The sequence below is a fragment of the Myxine glutinosa genome, chromosome 1, assembly GCF_964187855.1.
Source record: "Myxine glutinosa chromosome 1, kmMyxGlut1.1, whole genome shotgun sequence".
Taxonomy (NCBI): domain Eukaryota; kingdom Metazoa; phylum Chordata; class Myxini; order Myxiniformes; family Myxinidae; genus Myxine; species Myxine glutinosa.
In genome coordinates this window covers 251,078,655-251,095,307 of record NC_136261.1, presented here as the reverse complement: position 1 = coordinate 251,095,307, position 16,653 = coordinate 251,078,655, and the positions used below count along the sequence as shown (strand labels likewise).

General features: G+C 43.2%; 1 non-coding gene across 1 annotated transcript; it reads right to left on the bottom strand.

Annotated features, from left to right (window-relative positions):
- Positions 1–3,932: 3,932 nt before the first annotated feature.
- TRNASTOP-UCA (transfer RNA opal suppressor (anticodon UCA)) lies at positions 3,933–4,019 on the bottom strand. The gene has a single exon. It is a non-coding gene; the product is annotated as a tRNA-Sec (tRNA).
- Positions 4,020–16,653: the final 12,634 nt, after the last annotated feature.

Below are 16,653 nucleotides of genomic sequence, written 5' to 3'. Positions count from 1 at the left end.
ATATTGCATTTATTTTCATTAAATTATTGTGGCATTTATTTCATTTGTTGTGTCGTTTATTTGTTCGTGGGTCCGAGAATAAACCCGTGTGGCTTCTTCTGTCAAGGTAAGCACCCCATTGCCTTCTCTCCTGCGCGCGCCATAAAAACAACCGCCATAATTTGGGATACGTGCCTCGGAATAAAGGACCGTTACGGCTTTCCGTCATCCAGCGGTGTTATCTGCAGGGCTACAGGACAATATTAGGTTATAGAAGGTGTCTTTCAAGTTTCCTTCTCATGAAAGACCACCTGTTTTGAGAGACTGCCTTGGACTTGGCACTTGGGGTGATCTCTCAAGACAGGATCTACAGCATATGTATAGGTATGTATGCATGTACAGTCACGTGAAAAAGTAAGTACACCCCATGTAAAGTTTTGACTTTTTCAACATATTTAAACATACAGCTATTTGATCTTCATCTATCTATAATTCCAGCAATCTCTGTGTGTATGTTTGTTTGTTTGTTTGTTTGTCTGTGACCGCTGTTTCTCGACAACCACGGGTCCGATATACTTTAAACTTGCCAGGTATATTGCTGGGGACCCGAGGATGTGCCTTTTCAAGGTTTCATATTAATCGGACAATTACTTACCGAGCTATGTCCAAAAAACGATTCAACCAATCAGAGAGCAGCGAGCTATCGCGTGTGCCGAACGTGGCGAACACACTCTGCCTCGGACGGCACATTTGAGAGCGTATTCATTTATTTCACGTTGGCAAACTATGTTGGCGTTAAACTATGTTTTAAAACTAATTAAAACTACTTTGCGATTCATCGTAACTGCGATTTGTAACTGCCGTTCGCTTTGGCTTTGCGAATGGACCAAACCATTTCATGTAAATAGAGGGGGGGGGGGGGGTTGTCACCGTACTCGCAAGCCGTTCGCTTTGGACCAAACCATTTCATGTAAATAGAGGGGGGGGATATAATTTTAGATATAGATATAGTACGGGCATGCCCTAGTTTCAACAATACTGATAGATAAAGGTGATATAATATAACAAATATCATGAAACATTTACATTTTGTAGTCCATTGTATAATTTAAATAAACATAAATGCAAATTTTGCATGTGGAAAAAGTAAGTACACCCTTGTCTCTAATAGGTGGTATTGCCCCCTTTGGCAGAAACAACCTAAAGTAGGCGTTTCTTATAACTGCCTACCAGTCTCTGACATCGACTGGGAGAAATTTTTGCCCACTCCTCCATGCAGAATTCTTCCAGCTTTGCGATGCTTGACGGGTTTCTTGCATGCACAGCTCGTTTCAAATCCCCCCACAACATCGCGATGGGATTTAGATCCGGGCTTTGACTTGGCCATTCCAGAACCGTCCATTTTTTTCTTTTCAGCCATTCCTTGGTGGATTTACTGGTATGTTTAGGGTCATTGTCATGTTGCAAGGTCCAACTTCGGTTGAGCTTCAACTTTCCTGCAGATGGCCTCACATTATCCTCAAGCACCCTCTGGTACAATGAAGAATTCATAGTGGATTCTATGATGGTGAGCTGCCCAGGCTCTGAAGCAGCAAAGCTGCCCCAAACCATAATATTTCCACCACCATGCTTTACAGTTGGTATGAGGTTCTTGTGGTCAAATGCTGTCTTTGGTTTTCGCCAAACATGTCTTCTGGTACTGTGGCCAAATAGCTCTACCTTTGACTCATCTGTCCAGAGCACATTGTTCCAGAAGTGCTGGACTTTGCCTTGGTGTTCTTTGGCAAACTTTAGTCTTGCCCTGGTGTTCTTTCTGGACAGCAAAGGTTTCCTCCTGGCACACCTCCCATGTAGATCAAATTTGTGCAGCCTCTTTCTAATGGTAGACTCGTGCACTTTGACATCAACAGTGGCAAGAGCTACCTGTAGGTCCCGTGATGACATTCTGGGGTTCTTAGAGACTTCTTTCAGCAACTTGCGGTCTGCTCTCGGGGTGAACTTTCTGGGGCGGCCTGGCCTGAACAAGTTGGCAGTTGTTTGGAATCTTCTCCACTTCTAGATGATCTTCCGGACAGTCGAATGATTGATTTCAAATTGTTTGGAGATCTTTTTAAATCCCTTCCCAGACTCGCACACTTCAACAACAAAGAGCAAACCAAACTAAATGTCTGAGGTTTAAATAAGACAGGTTCCTCCAAGATTCTCTCTAACGATGTTCTAATCATTTGCACCTGAGCTGGTGCACCTGATTCTAAATTTAGGTATTTGATGTTGTGATAAATGTCGGGGTGTACTTACTTTTCCACATGCGGTATTTGCATTTATGTTTATTTAAATTATACAATGGACTACAAAATGTAAATGTTTCATGATATTTGTTATATTATATCACCTTTATCTGTCAATATTGTTGAAATGAAGATCAAATAGCTGTATATTGAAATATGTTGAAAAAGTCAAAACTTTACATGGGGTGTACTTACTTTTTCACGTGACTGTATGTATATAAAGGGCTTTCTTTGGGATTCTTTATAAAGTGGAGCCGAAATGTTTTCCAAACATTTTTTTTCCTTTCTCAGAGCCAAAGTACTTGCTTATTATCCAATCATGCCACCCGGCATATGGAGCTTCTTATTACCCTTCTTCACTTTCATCAGTGTTTGGCCCACGTTCCGATTTTAATCCAGGTCGCCTTCATTCCTTTAATTTAATTCTCGACAGTAAATCGCCAGGTCTCTCTCAGTGCTGACAAATTTCCTTTGATCCGACATGGCTTCAACACCATGTGACCTATCAAATTATTCGTGAACACCAAGGCTTGGGGACCATTGTGTGAAGCTCAATCTGTCCAGCCATTCTGCAGGAGGGGATTTTTAAAAGTTCTTAGGTTAAATCCAGTATGACCTGTGATTTATTGATGGAACATCCTATATTCCCCAAGGCTAGTATATCAGATCATGTGCATGAAGTCTCACATCGATCTGGTCAACCGTTCTGGAAAAGAAGATTTTAAAAGTTTTTGTTTTAATGTTACATCCAACATGGCTGCCAAACCACATGACCTATTATGTCATCAATTTAATTCTGTTGACCAAATTATCCCTGGATGACCTTCAAAAATTTTCATACTGATCGGATCAAGTGTAGTACTTGTCGAATTATGACGTCATAATGAAGGCACCGATGAAATCATCATTATTAACATGTTATTCCCCATGACGGGAATACCTGACAATGAGTCATGTTCAATTTTTTTTCATTGAGTATTTCAAAGATACACTGGAGGTGCAACGTTTTGTGGTTTTTCCAAATTGGCACTATACCACATGACACATGACGTTATAATGATCTTTATACAATTATACAGGAGGAGACGCTCCTATGGTGAAAAGTTTTGTCAATCAGACCAACCGTTGCTGAGAAAATGAATTATTTCAATGCAGACACGTATGACATATGTACATATGGTGTGACATATGTACGCACCCGATCGCTTATCCCCGCTTTTAAATTCGTGGGCGCAGCGTCAAAATCATTTGAAGGATCGATGTGTGTCTGATTGATTTCATCACTCAATATATTGAGTCAGAAATGTTTGTCCACACAACTAGCAGGGCCTGCAATGCCAGGTGCTGTTATAATGCTTTTGGCGTTTTGAAGAAATCCCCAAAAAGTTTTTTTGAAAAATTCCTTCCGGAACGACACTATGAGACTGATATTTTGCAGGACCGAAGGACATTCTTGCATTTATCAGCATCGAATGAATTCCAGACCAGAGAGCAATATTAGCAGCAGCATTATCCCGAGAAGTGGGATGGAGAACTGGAGGAACTGGAGGTTTGCACACACACAAAAACGATAAATGTTACAATGAATACACAAGACGGTGCAAACTTCATGTTCAACACGTGAAGTTTCATTTGATTCAGCAACACAAGTAAAAAAAAAAACAACGCCCAGAAGGTGGAATCGAACCACTCTGCCGCTAAGCAGCTACAGGTTTGAAGCCTGCACCCCGGACCACCGAGGATCATCCGGGCAATGACACACTTCATTCACAACCTTTTATACCATCCATCTGCTCCATTATTTTTCGGCCAATCATGAGACAATAACAGTATATTTTGTATGCTTTTTACAACACAAAATCGTGACCATGAAAGTGGGTTTTTTTGGATTTCTGAAAATCACTTTTGGCTCAAATGTTGTTTGAAGACAATATTTTTTAGCAACTGCGCGATGTGCGTCATCAACGTTGTACGTAATAATTGTCAGTGGCAAAAACACTCCAAATCGGGATGAACTGTACCGGTAGTTCATACCATGCATGTCATGAACTCATCATTAACACCGCACACATAAAAACATGTTAATGCAGCATTGTGACATCGATTATAGCATAATGTTGACAGATAATTATGTTTTGTCGCTCCATGGAATCAAGTCATCGTGTCATGATAAATGAGATGTTTTAATCAGTTGATCTTCCACAAGTCAAGTATATTTCATGCATTCAGTGGTCGGAGTTACATTTGGCTGTTAATCTGATACAAAAGGGCGAATTGCATCGTCAAACTATTACGACGCATCACGAATTGCAATGGGAAGTGGAAATGAAATACACTGGAACATATTGGTAGGCTACTATTTAAGTTATCTTGCGTTGTTTATTGTTATACAGTGCCTTCAGAAAGTATTCAGACCCCTTCACTTTTTTCACATTTTGTTATGTTGCAGCCTTATGCTGAAATCGTTTAAATTCATTTTTTCCCTCATCAATCTGCACTCAATACCCCATAACGACAAAGAGAAAACAGGATTTTAGAAAGTTTTGCTAATTTATTAAAAAGAAAAAACTGAAATATCACATTGACATAAGTATTCATACCCTTTGCTATGACACTTGAAATTTAGCTCAGGTGCCTCCCATTTCTCTTGGTCATCTTTGAGATGTTTCTACACCTTGATTAGAGTCCACCTGTGGTAAATTCAATTGATTGGACATGATTTGGAAAGGCACACGCCTGTCTATATAAGGTCTCACAGCTGACAATGCATATCAGAGCAAAAACCAAGCCATGAGGTCGAAGGAACTGCCTGCAGAGCTCAGAGACAGGATTGTGTCGAGGCACAGATCTGGGGAAGCCCACAAAAAAATTCTGCTGCATTGAAGGTTCCCAAGAGCACAGTGGCCTCCATAATTCTTAAGTGGAAGAAGTTTGGAACAACCATGACTCTTCCTAGAGCTGGCCGCCCGGCCAAACTGAGCAATCGGGGGAGAAGGGCCTTGGTGATAGAGGTGACCAAGAACCCGATTGTCACTCTGGCTGAGCTCCAGAGATCCTGTGTGGAGATGGGAGAAACTTCCAGAAGGACAACCATCACTGCAACATTCCACCGATCTGGGCTTTATGGCAGAGTGGCCAGTCTAAAGCCTCTCCTCAGTGAAAGACACATGAAAGCCCGTCTGGAGTTTGCAAAAAAGCACCTAAAGGACTCTCAGACTGTGAGAAACAAGATTCTGTAAACAAAATTGATTGATTGAAGGGAGAATTGGAGGGGCAAATTGATGGATTAAAGGGGGAATTGAAGGAACAAATGGATGGGATGGAAAACAAATTTGATGAAATGGAGGGGAAAATGGAGGAAATAACACAACAACTGGGGGAACAAATCGATAAGATTGCAGAATTAAACTATGCACAGACGGTGAATTCGAGAGGAAATTAGAGACTAAATATGGGGCACGGGAGAGGTCAAATATAAATGGGGAATGCTTGGAAGCAAATGGGGAGTGTTCGAATGTAAATAGGGGAAACTCAAATTTAAATGGGGAATGTTTGGCTGATGGAGACCTGGAAGGTTATCGGGCTTGCGTGGATGTCACAATACACCAACAGGGGGAGGAATTGGAATTTGTGCAGTGCCAGGGCGGTTGTGCGGAGCAACAGGGAGTAACAATATTAGAGGTCCCTGTTACAGAACCTGACTGGATGTGTATAGATGAAGACCTGTTTGGGCCGCAATTGGTTGGGGTTGATAAGACAAATGATTTGCCACAGCGGCTGGACACCTGTAACAGTACCATGGAGGAAGTGGTTGCTCGAGTCCAACAGAGCCTGGGGAGATGAGGTGAGTCGGTCTGTTGATGAGATTAAAGTGACCAAGGGGACCAATTGGGTACAAGAGGCTTCGAAATTGGATACCCAGCAGGTGGGGGGGGGGGGGGAGAGGGGGGGCGGTGTTTTGGCTCCGAGCTGGATTCGGACATGGAAGAGTCGGGAAATAGAGCCTCGGAGAAACTGGTCCTTGTAGGGAATTTGGAACAGCTGTAGGAAGGGGCAGAACAACCCGAGGAGGCGGTTGTTACCTGCAGCTGCGGTTGTTGGACACACGAGGCCAAAATTTTAAAAAGGAAATCTAAAATTAAATTGCAATGGGAATTTGATTTGGAGCAGCGGTGGTGGGAGTTGGTCCCAGGGCTGCGGAATATGGACCAGGAGAGGTCATTTGGGTCGGCCTTGTGCAAAAGTTGCCCCTTTCAAAATTGGGTCGTGGGTTCTCAAAGCTAGGCGAATTAATAAAAATGGTGGCGCCTGGCTAATGGGCGGGGCTTATGATGCAGCGGGAGAGGTGTGGCATTTAGAATGGACGGAGGGAGAGTGGAGGAAGGGAGAGTGTGGAGAGAGTGGGAGAGAAAGAGAGAGGGTGGGGCGCAGGTAGAGAGGGAGGTGGAGGGTGTGGGTGGGTGCAGAGAACGAGGTATAAGAGGAGAATAGGGAAGAGAGAGGAGGGAGGAGAGGGGAATGGGGAGGAGATAGGAGTGAGGAGAGAAGAGAGGAGAGCGGGGTGGATGGGAAATGGTGGAGAGGGGGAGGACGGAGTGGTTGGAGGCAGGAGGGACATGTTGCCAAGCAATGCCGGGTACCTTTGTTCGAGGGAATATAAGTTTAAAAAATAAACACCCAGAAGGTGGAATCGAACTACTCTGTCACTAAAGCAGCCACAGGTTTAGATGCTTGCACCCTGGACCACCAATGATCATCTAAACATTTACACACTTCATTTACAAACTTTTATGCCATTTACATTCTTCAATTATAAACTTTTATGCCATTTACACTCTTCATTTACAAACTTTATGCCATTTACACTCTTCATTTACAAACTTTTATATCATTTACACTCTTCATTTACAAACTTTTACACCACTTACAGTCTTACACTCTTCATTTACAAACTTTTATACCATTCATCAGTTCCATTATTTTGCCCAATCCCGGGAAGGAAACGGTTAATCTTACGAAACATTTATTTACAAGAGAACATCACAACCATGAAAGAGTTTTTATTCTTTTTGATTCCTTCAATCACTTTTTGCTCAAATGTTGCTTTGAGAACATTTTTAGCAACCGTTGTTCTCACCATGAAACGATGTGCGTCATCAACATTGCACGTAATAATTGTCAGTGATAAAAACACCCGAAATCGGGTTGAACCCTGCGGGTTCAAAGAATATATGTAACGGACTCACGTCATTATCAGCCAGAAACATTAAAACAACAAATTCACCAACCAGCATTGTGACGTCAGTTATATGTTGACAGATAATTACCTCGTGCTGGTTCAACACATCGCTCCGTGGAGCAGCAACAAACTCCGAGGGATGAAGAGGAGGTCCTGCGGGGTTTAGGAGGGTGTGAAAATGGAGTCTCGAGTTCTGTGGATCTTCATCTCTTCAAAATGATTATCTTGCAGGAATTCCATTCCCTAATTTCAGATATCTGTGTTAGAATCTCCGACATCTTTATATGTGGAAAAAATAAAGGTGAATGTAGGAAAAAAAAAATTGGGATGTGTTATTCACCGTCATGAAGATATATTTACTTATCCTGTCGAGTTTAAACATTCAAGTTAATGGTTTGCAGTTGGTGTGATGTAAAAGTGCTAAATTTATCGGAAACCATTCTGACGCAAACGCATCCCAAATTATAAGACAAAGCTGAATTTTCTACACCTTCCCAAATAAAACCATAGCATATTGCCCATTGCTGTTTGAGTTATCCTCTCCTTTCTAATGACATTCACCATCTTCTGTTGGACCATTAATTATTCTTGAGGGAAAATGCTAGGAGCATAGAAAAAGCTCCTTTATATGGTATGTGCGATGTGGCAAATTAAAGAAAAGAAGGGACATTCCACATCTTGTAGAAAATGGCAAAAAATAGAAAATAAGGGGCATTCAAGTAATCCCATGTGCATGCTGGACTACCCTTGTGTTCTTAGGAGGAACCAAGTAATCCTCTACAAATGTTCATATAAAGGGGCACGCATAATTCCCAGTAAACCCCTTCTTTTTGCCTCCCAATGATAAAAAGACTGGCAAATATCTGGCAAATAAATTACATTTACTTCTTCATACAGCTGTATGGATCAAATTGGCAGACTGACAGACACCAACATGAATTGGAGGGTTTTCTAAATAGAAGTCAAGAATGCAGAAATGGGCGTTGCTGAAATTTGGAACATATTACCTCGATGTACAAAACAGTTACTCGATGTACAAAAGTGTCATAGCAAAGGGTCTGAATACTTATGTCAATGTGATATTTCAGTTTTTTCTTTTTAATAAATTTGCAAAACTTTCTAAAATCCTGTTTTCTCTTTGTCATTATGGGGGTATTGAGTGTATATTGATGAGGGAAGAAATGAATTAAACGTTTTCAGCATAAGGCTGCAACATAGCAAAATGTGAAAAAAGTGAGGGGGTCTGAATACTTTCTGAATGCACTGTATACATATTGTTGCGGTTTTGAGAACCCACACTTGTAAATATGACATCATTAAAGGTTAAAGGTAGCACCCCATAGTTAGGCCACAAGCAACATGTAGGTCACCTTAGGACGTCAGTTATTTCTTAGTATGTGTTAGATAAGGCTGTTCCCAATAGTTGAATCTGCGTTGTGTCAAACAAATAAGAATAGGCCCTTTCGTCCAGTCTGCTCATTTTGGCAGCCTCCTTTCCAAGCAACGCCATTACGCGCCCTACAGTTTGCACCCCACGGCCCTCCCAATTGTTACACGCTTCTGCCAGCAGCCTTTCGCTGCCTGTGGGCTTGCTCAACACTGCCATAAGCCACGAGGTAAAGCCCGAAAAAGGAGGTGGACCACAAGAATGGAGGCGTGGCCACGTCAACCCACCATCAGGGCGGGGCCGGTAAGCCATAACCAGCCAACCAGGGCTGGAGTGACATCGCCTGACAGGGTGTGGTTGGGGCTTGCGGAGCGATCGCTGGCTTGACTTATAAAAGCCAGCGCACAAAGCCCCCGTGAGGACTGCCTGAGCGAGCTCGTGTTAAGGAGGACTTATCGTTGTGGAAAGGACTGTCGTGATTACAGAGGACTCGCGAGTATAAGGACGTATGCGCTTGATCAAAGAGGGCTCACTGGCATTGGTATTTCAAAGAGACGCGCTGTGGAAACCCATTGTGCTAAGGGCGAGCGCGTGGCACGCATTGCCACGAACTGCAGCATGCAGGACATTGGAGCGAGTAGTGTACATATTACGTACGCCAGTATACCAGCCTTCCCCCGTCATTATAATTGTCCGCTCACGTTACACCACGTGAAGAGCTGCCTGCCGGTTTTCGTCTGCTGGACCGGAGCCGGACTGGAGCCTGGACGCGCTGGTGACCACCAACCTGTTCATCTGCAATCCCCGTGTGAGTGTCTGTGTGTGAGACGGGCCCGTTTGTCCAGGGAATAAGTTAAGACTGTAATTAAGGCTGCCCTGTGTACTTTTCCTTCCTCTTTCTTTCTTGTACATCCTTTCATTTCCTCTTCTTATTTGTACATAATTAATAAACCAACCTGTTCTTCCTATTTTCCTGATTTCCACTCAATCCGATTGTATCAGTCTTTTCTCAATTGGGTAAGCGTGGCACGATTAGGAACCGCTTAGAATTGGGTCTAGTCCTTGTTAACGGCCCGAATCGCGGCTCGGTTCGCTCGGCGTGTCCACTAATGCCGTGGTTCGGGCAGGAGTTATTTCCTTGCTTTACGGCCGGTGGTAGTACTTCGGTAATTGGACTAAAATTCGACCAACAACCCTATTTACCACCGACCGGAAGGAACGTTATAACCCCCAGGATCGCGTCGGCCAGATAAAGACAAGGGGTTAACCCCCTCTTGGTAAGGGGAGAGCCGACGTTTCGGAGATCCGTAACAATATATATACATAAATACATATATATGTACATATATATATGTATATATATAATCGTTGCCAATATGTATATATATGTATATATATACACATATATATACATATATATACATATATATACATATATATATATATATATATACATATATATATATACATATATATATATATATATATACATATATATATATATATATGTATATACAGACTTGGCATTTAATATGGAATATATATATTTTTCTTGACTTGGGTGTCCTTTATGAATTCAGAATATCAATCTGGTGAGTTTATTTTACGCTTCGGTGATTTCTTTGTTAAAAGAACCATGTCACTGATTGTCTGTCACAGCAAGAAGTCAATAACAGGATTATATCACAGGTGGTGTGACAAAATGTACAGACAGGTACATTTGACGATTGGCTTCACAATCGGGTATATGAGGGTTGTTGTGTTCTGTATTAGTGGAAAACAACTGCTGCACGTCTACAAAAGTTATTGCCGCTTCCTCTGGAGATGGTCCGTCAACTCGACAATGCTGTTTGTCATGGAGTTGTGGCTTTACGAAATTCCGGCATGAAACAGTGTGCTATTGCTCGGCAGTATGGCATCACTCAAGGTCAGGTGTCAAAGATCCCGAAACGAAATGCTCAGAGGGGTGTCCCTCCTCCAATATCGAGGCCAGGACGTCCCCGCAGAACCACAAGGAGGGATGATCGCCAGCTGCACGGGTTAGTCCGCAATGGCCGCACCACGTCAGCTAATCGGCCTAGGGCTGAGTGGCAGCAACTAACAAATGTGCCTGTATCCAGAAGGCTAGTCAACCAACGACTGGTTCAAGCAGGCTATCGTGCCAGGCGTCCCCTGAGAAAGCCACGCCTGACCAGACAACATAGCCAGCGCCGATTGCAGTGGGCCAGAGAGCACCGTCAATGGCAGCCAGGACACTGGAATCACGTCACCTTCAGTGACGAGTCTAGATTTCTGGTCTATCGTCAAGATGGCCATGTCTGAGTGCGCAGACAAGTGCATGAAGCCTACAACGAAGATTGTATAGTGCCAAGAGTCCAAGCTGGAGGTGGTGGGGTGACCGTTTGGGCTGCTTTTCATGCAGGGGGCAAAACTGACCTGGTTGTTCTGAATGGAAACCTGAACCAGTTCAAGTACAGGGCCATTCTGGAAGAAACATTGCTTCCATTTGCTCGTGTAGCCTTTCGAGGAAACTTTGTCTTCCAAGATGACAATGCACGGCCTCATCGTGCTCGCATGATCCAACACTTTCTTGCTGACCGTGGTGTCGAGCATATGGAGTGGCCTGCCATGTCCCCGGATATGAATCCGATAGAGAACTTGTGGGCAGAATTAACGTGTCAAATCGACAATTTGGATCAGCAGCCTGCCTCTGTGCGTGAATTGCAGCAGGCTATTGTCACTGCATGGCAAGCGATTCCTGTCCAAACCTTGGCAAATCTCGTGAACAGCATGCCTCGACGTGTACGTGCTCTCCTGAATGCTCGTGGGGGTTACATGACGTACTGAACTGTAATTGTACTGTCCGTAATCCCAGTTGTAATTTAACTTTTGTTTTTGTTTAAAAAAAAATTGGCTAATGTGCAAAATGAACAAATACTTCTGGAAAACGTACAGAAGTTTAACTCTGTACTGTCCGTGAATTGAGTTCGATATCAGTTTACATCACTTTCAAGGATCAATTTATTTGATTCGAAATGTCAAATGTGGTTTTTGTTTCTTTTAAACGTCCTATTAACAAAATCTAGAATAATTTCAACATAATTCCAATGAACTTTTGGTTCTAAGTCAACTTGAAAAGTAAGTTCACCCCCACAAAAAAAATATTCCATATTAAATGCCAAGTCTGTATATATATATATATATATATATATATATATTGTTGCGGTTTTGAGAACCCTCAACTTTGTAAATATTTGTAATAATCCCTTATAAATAATCCCCTGTAAATATTCCCATTTTTCTAGATGTTAAAGATCGCACCCATAGTTAGTCCACGAGCAACACGTAGGTCACCTTAGGAACTCTGTAGTTATTTCACTAGTCTATGTTTCAGGTAAGGCTGTGTTCCCAATAGTTTGAATCTGCGTTGCATTAAATAAATAAGAGTAGGTCCCGTTCCATTGTGCCTCCACCCTCCAAATTCCACCTTGTTGGGCAGAATCCATCCCGCGCCCCATTTGACAACTCGCAGTATGTTACGCTTGGGATGCTCGCAGTTTGGGATGCTCGCAGTTTGTTACGCTTTGGCTGCCAGCAGCGTTTGCTGCTCTTGGTTTGCTGGTTTGCTGGAACTAGCCCAGCCACGAGGCAGCGAGGTTGAGATCGGATCAGCAGCGGGAGGACGGTAATATAAGGGCCACCAGCCAATCAGGGCTGAGGCACATCGCCTGACAGTGTGTGGCTAGAGGAGGTTTCAGAGGGTTCGCTGGGCATGGCAATAAAACCCTTTGTGCGGAGGCCCCCACAGGAGTGGAGAGGAAGGACGCGCTGTGACAAGTGGAGGTTGAGAGAGAGAGAGAGGCATCAGGCGCGAAGATTACGCAGCATCCCAGTCCCCCGCTATATGCGTATATATAAAAGGTCCGGTCGTGCACCAACGCCACGCGAAGCTGCCGGCCGTTCTTTTCCGCGGTACGAGTCAACACCCGGAGCCGGACTCGAGTGAACCTGGAGCCGGACCTCGACGCCTGTGCCATCTGCCCGGATGTTCCTTCAACTGCCATCTGTCTGGACCTTCTCCTTCCTGATATTCCCCTTTCGTGTAAGTGTGTTTGTACTGTCCTGGGCGTGTTAATTAAGACTGTTTAAGGATTGCCGTGTGTCTGCTATTTCCTTCTTCGGTATATTCTTGCTCTTTCGTTTCCTATTTAATCATTCTTGTATAATAAATCATTGTTCTTTCTTTACCTCTTTGGTTTCTTCTCACCCGATCGTTTTCGTCCTGTCCCCAATTGGTATACGTGACACAATTTGGCCAATCGCTCGGAATCGGGTTTGTCTTATTGCTAACGGCTCGAATCGCGGATTGCCAAACCGCTCGGCAAATTCCATCTTGTCCGTGGTTCGAGCGGGACTTATCTCCCTGCTTTGCAGAGAGATTGGCAAAGGTACTTGGGAGATCACCTTGACCAATCACCCTGGCCAATCTCAACCCCCGCAAAGGAGCGTTATAAGTTCCAGGACCGGGAGGACGGCCAGCTTAACAGACAAGGATATTAACCCCCCCTTGGTAACGGGAGTGCCGGCCCCGGATCCGCAACAATATATATATATATATATATCTGTGCAGCATCTGTCCTGTGTTGTGTTGTCTTGTCACTGAACTACTTTCTCAAACTTCCGAGAAATCGTACCAAACTTCTGGTATACACATATCTCTCACGTTGGTATGTCCTAAGGGTATTGTTTTTTGAAACATGTTCCAATTTTTTTTTTGGAATTTTTTTGGGAATTTTTTTTTCAACTTCATTTGTTTGTAAAATGTGATATCACGTATATTACAAATACATTTGTGCAAAATAATTGTTTGAATTATGATTGGTTTAAACCATGACAAAACGGCAACTCGGGTCCAGTCATTTATCTATATATCTACACATCTGGGCAGTGTCTGTGTTGACACTTAACGACTCCCTCAAACTTTTGTTTCCGTGGTTGTGAAGTGTTTTTAATAACGTTGTGGTGGTTTTGAATCACGTGGTGGTGAAGTATTTTGAATTATGTGGTGGTGAGGTATTTATAATTTCGTGGCTGTGAGGTGTTTTTTTACGTGTTTTATGGCTGTGAGGTGTTTTTAATTTTGTGGTGGTGAGGTGTTTTTAATTTTGTGGTGGCGAGGTGTTTTTATTACGTGTTTTATGGCTGTGAGGCGTTGTTATTACGTGTTTTATGGGTGTGAGGTGTTTTTAATTTCGTGGTGGTGAGGTGTTTTTAATTTCGTGGCTGTGAGGTGTTTTTTTTATGTGTTTTATGGCTGTGAGGTGTTTTTAATTTTGTGGTGGTGAGGTGTTTTTATTACTTGTTTTATGGCTGTGAGGTGTTTTTATTACGTGTTTTATGGGTGTGAGGTGTTTTTAATTTCGTGGTGGTGAGGTGTTTTTAATTTCGTGGCTGTGAGGTGTTTTTTTATGTGTTTTATGGCTGTGAGGTGTTTTTAATTTTGTGGTGGTGAGGTGTTTTTATTACGTGTTTTATGGCTGTGATGTGTTTTTAATCTTGTGGTGGTGTGTTTTTATTACGTGTTTTATGGCTGTGAGGTGTTTTTATTAAGTGTTTCATGGCTGTAAGGTGTTTTTAACTTCGTGGTGGTGAGGTATTTTTATTACATGTTTTATGGCTGTGAGGTGTTTTTATTATGTGTTTTATGGCTGTGAGGTATTTTTATTACATGTTTTATGGCTGTGAGGTGTTTTTATTATGTGTTTTATGGCTGAGAGGTGTTTTTATTACGTGTTTGATGGCTGTGAGGTGTTTTCAATTTCGTGGTGGTGAGGTGTTTTTAATTTTGTGGTGGTGAGGTGTTTTTATTACGTGTTTTATGGCTGTGAGGTGTTTTTAATTAATTGGTGGTGAGGTGTTTTGTATTACGTGGTGGTGAGGTGTAATCGTCCCAAACTTCCAGTCTGCACCTACCCCTCCCCTATGTATGTGCTGAGGGGTTCTTTCTTGAAAAAAAAACATTCAACCTCAATCTTCAACCTAATTTGCCTATAAAAATGTAATATCACAAACACAACAAATACATTTGTGCAAAATAATTGTTTGTATTATGATTGGTGTAAATCATGACAACACAGCAACTCAGGTACAGTCATTAGCCTCAGCTAAAATAAGCCCATTCCTCAGTAAAGAGCCAAGCTAGTATATATTTATATTGTAACGAATTTGAGGAAGTGTAAAGAATGTGAGAATTATGGTTTTGTTGTGTGTAAATGGCACCCTCCGTAATGTAAAGAAAGGTCGAAGCTCGTCCTCTTAGTTAATTCCATAAACCTACACACAGGGCACCATATATCCTTTTAAATAGTTAGTCCCTTATTCTATGTAGTTTAAGGATGTGTTTCCCAATAGTTTGACTCTTCATTGCACCGAATTAAATAAGAGTAGGTCCCTCCGATGCCCCATGGCATCTTCCAAGTGCCAGGTTTGCCAGGTTTGCTGCAATTGACTTCTTTAGCCACTTTGCTGCATTTTCATCTCCCGTCCACTTTGCTGCATTTGACTCCATTACGCACGAAGTAACCATGAAGAAGAAAGGCGGGTCTCCACCTCGTCATAGAGGGGAGGAGTGAGTCGGCCCCGCTCATCCAACCCAGAACCAGGGGTTTGGCTTGAGAGGGCGGAGAGACAACGCTTGGGGGAGGTTCGCAAAGGTTCAAGGGTGGGGCTTATATAACCCGCAGCGGGACGCTCCCCACGCCAGATGAGTTCTGAGTCCAAGAGATGCGCTGGAGATGAGCAGGGGTGTCCAAGCCGCCGTGATACGTGCCGCGCTGCAGGAAAAACGGACCGAGGCAACGCAAGGAGTGCGCAATGCAGCAGGCGGAGAAAGGAACTTCGCCCGCGCAGTTTGGGACCGCGGGAGTTCGCATGACCGCGGCTCGGCTTCTTGACGACGGTGCCATCTGGCCCGACCGTGCCAGTCCCCGCTGAACCTTCCTTGCCTCTCAAAGCCATCCATCTCCAAGCCATTCGTTCCTGCCTGCATTTCCCCGTGTAAGTGTGAATGTTCGCCCGTCTTCCACGTTGTCCTGGGGTATTAATTAAGCTTGTATAGGTAAGCTAATGATTTCACTGTGTCTCCTGCTCCTTCCATTTCCCTGTATATAACCTTGACTGCTCTTTTTGCTTTGGCTTGTGTAAATCATTAATAAATCCTGTTATTCCTCCGTACTTCTTCTTCTTCTTCATTCTCGTTCGGTCGCTTTAGTGGTTTCAATATTGAGTGTACGTGGCGCGATTCGGCCAACGTTCAGGATCGGGTTTAGTGAAGGCTAATGACTCGAACTCCGGGTTGCTAAAAACCGCTCGGCAACTAGACTATCCAAACTGGGGTTCGAGCGGTGCTTGTCTCCCTAGTCTGCGGAGGGACGGATAAAGGTATTCGGGATAAACCCTGGACCCATAACCCTGATCCGTTCCATCCCGCGGGATAGCGTTACAAGTGCCAGGAGTGGAGACGGTCAGCTTAACAAGACAAGGGACTAACCACCCCTTGCTAAGAGGGAAGAGCCGTACTCTGTATCCGTAACAATTGGTAGTCAGGAGTTGGGATTCGAACCTGGGACTAAATTTATTTAGCCCAAATTTTGGACACCAATTGTGCTATTGGCCGTAACAATTGGTGTCTGGGAGTGAGATTCGAGGCCCGAACCAAATTTTTGATAACATCAAAAAATTTGGTCGAAATTACGAGCGGC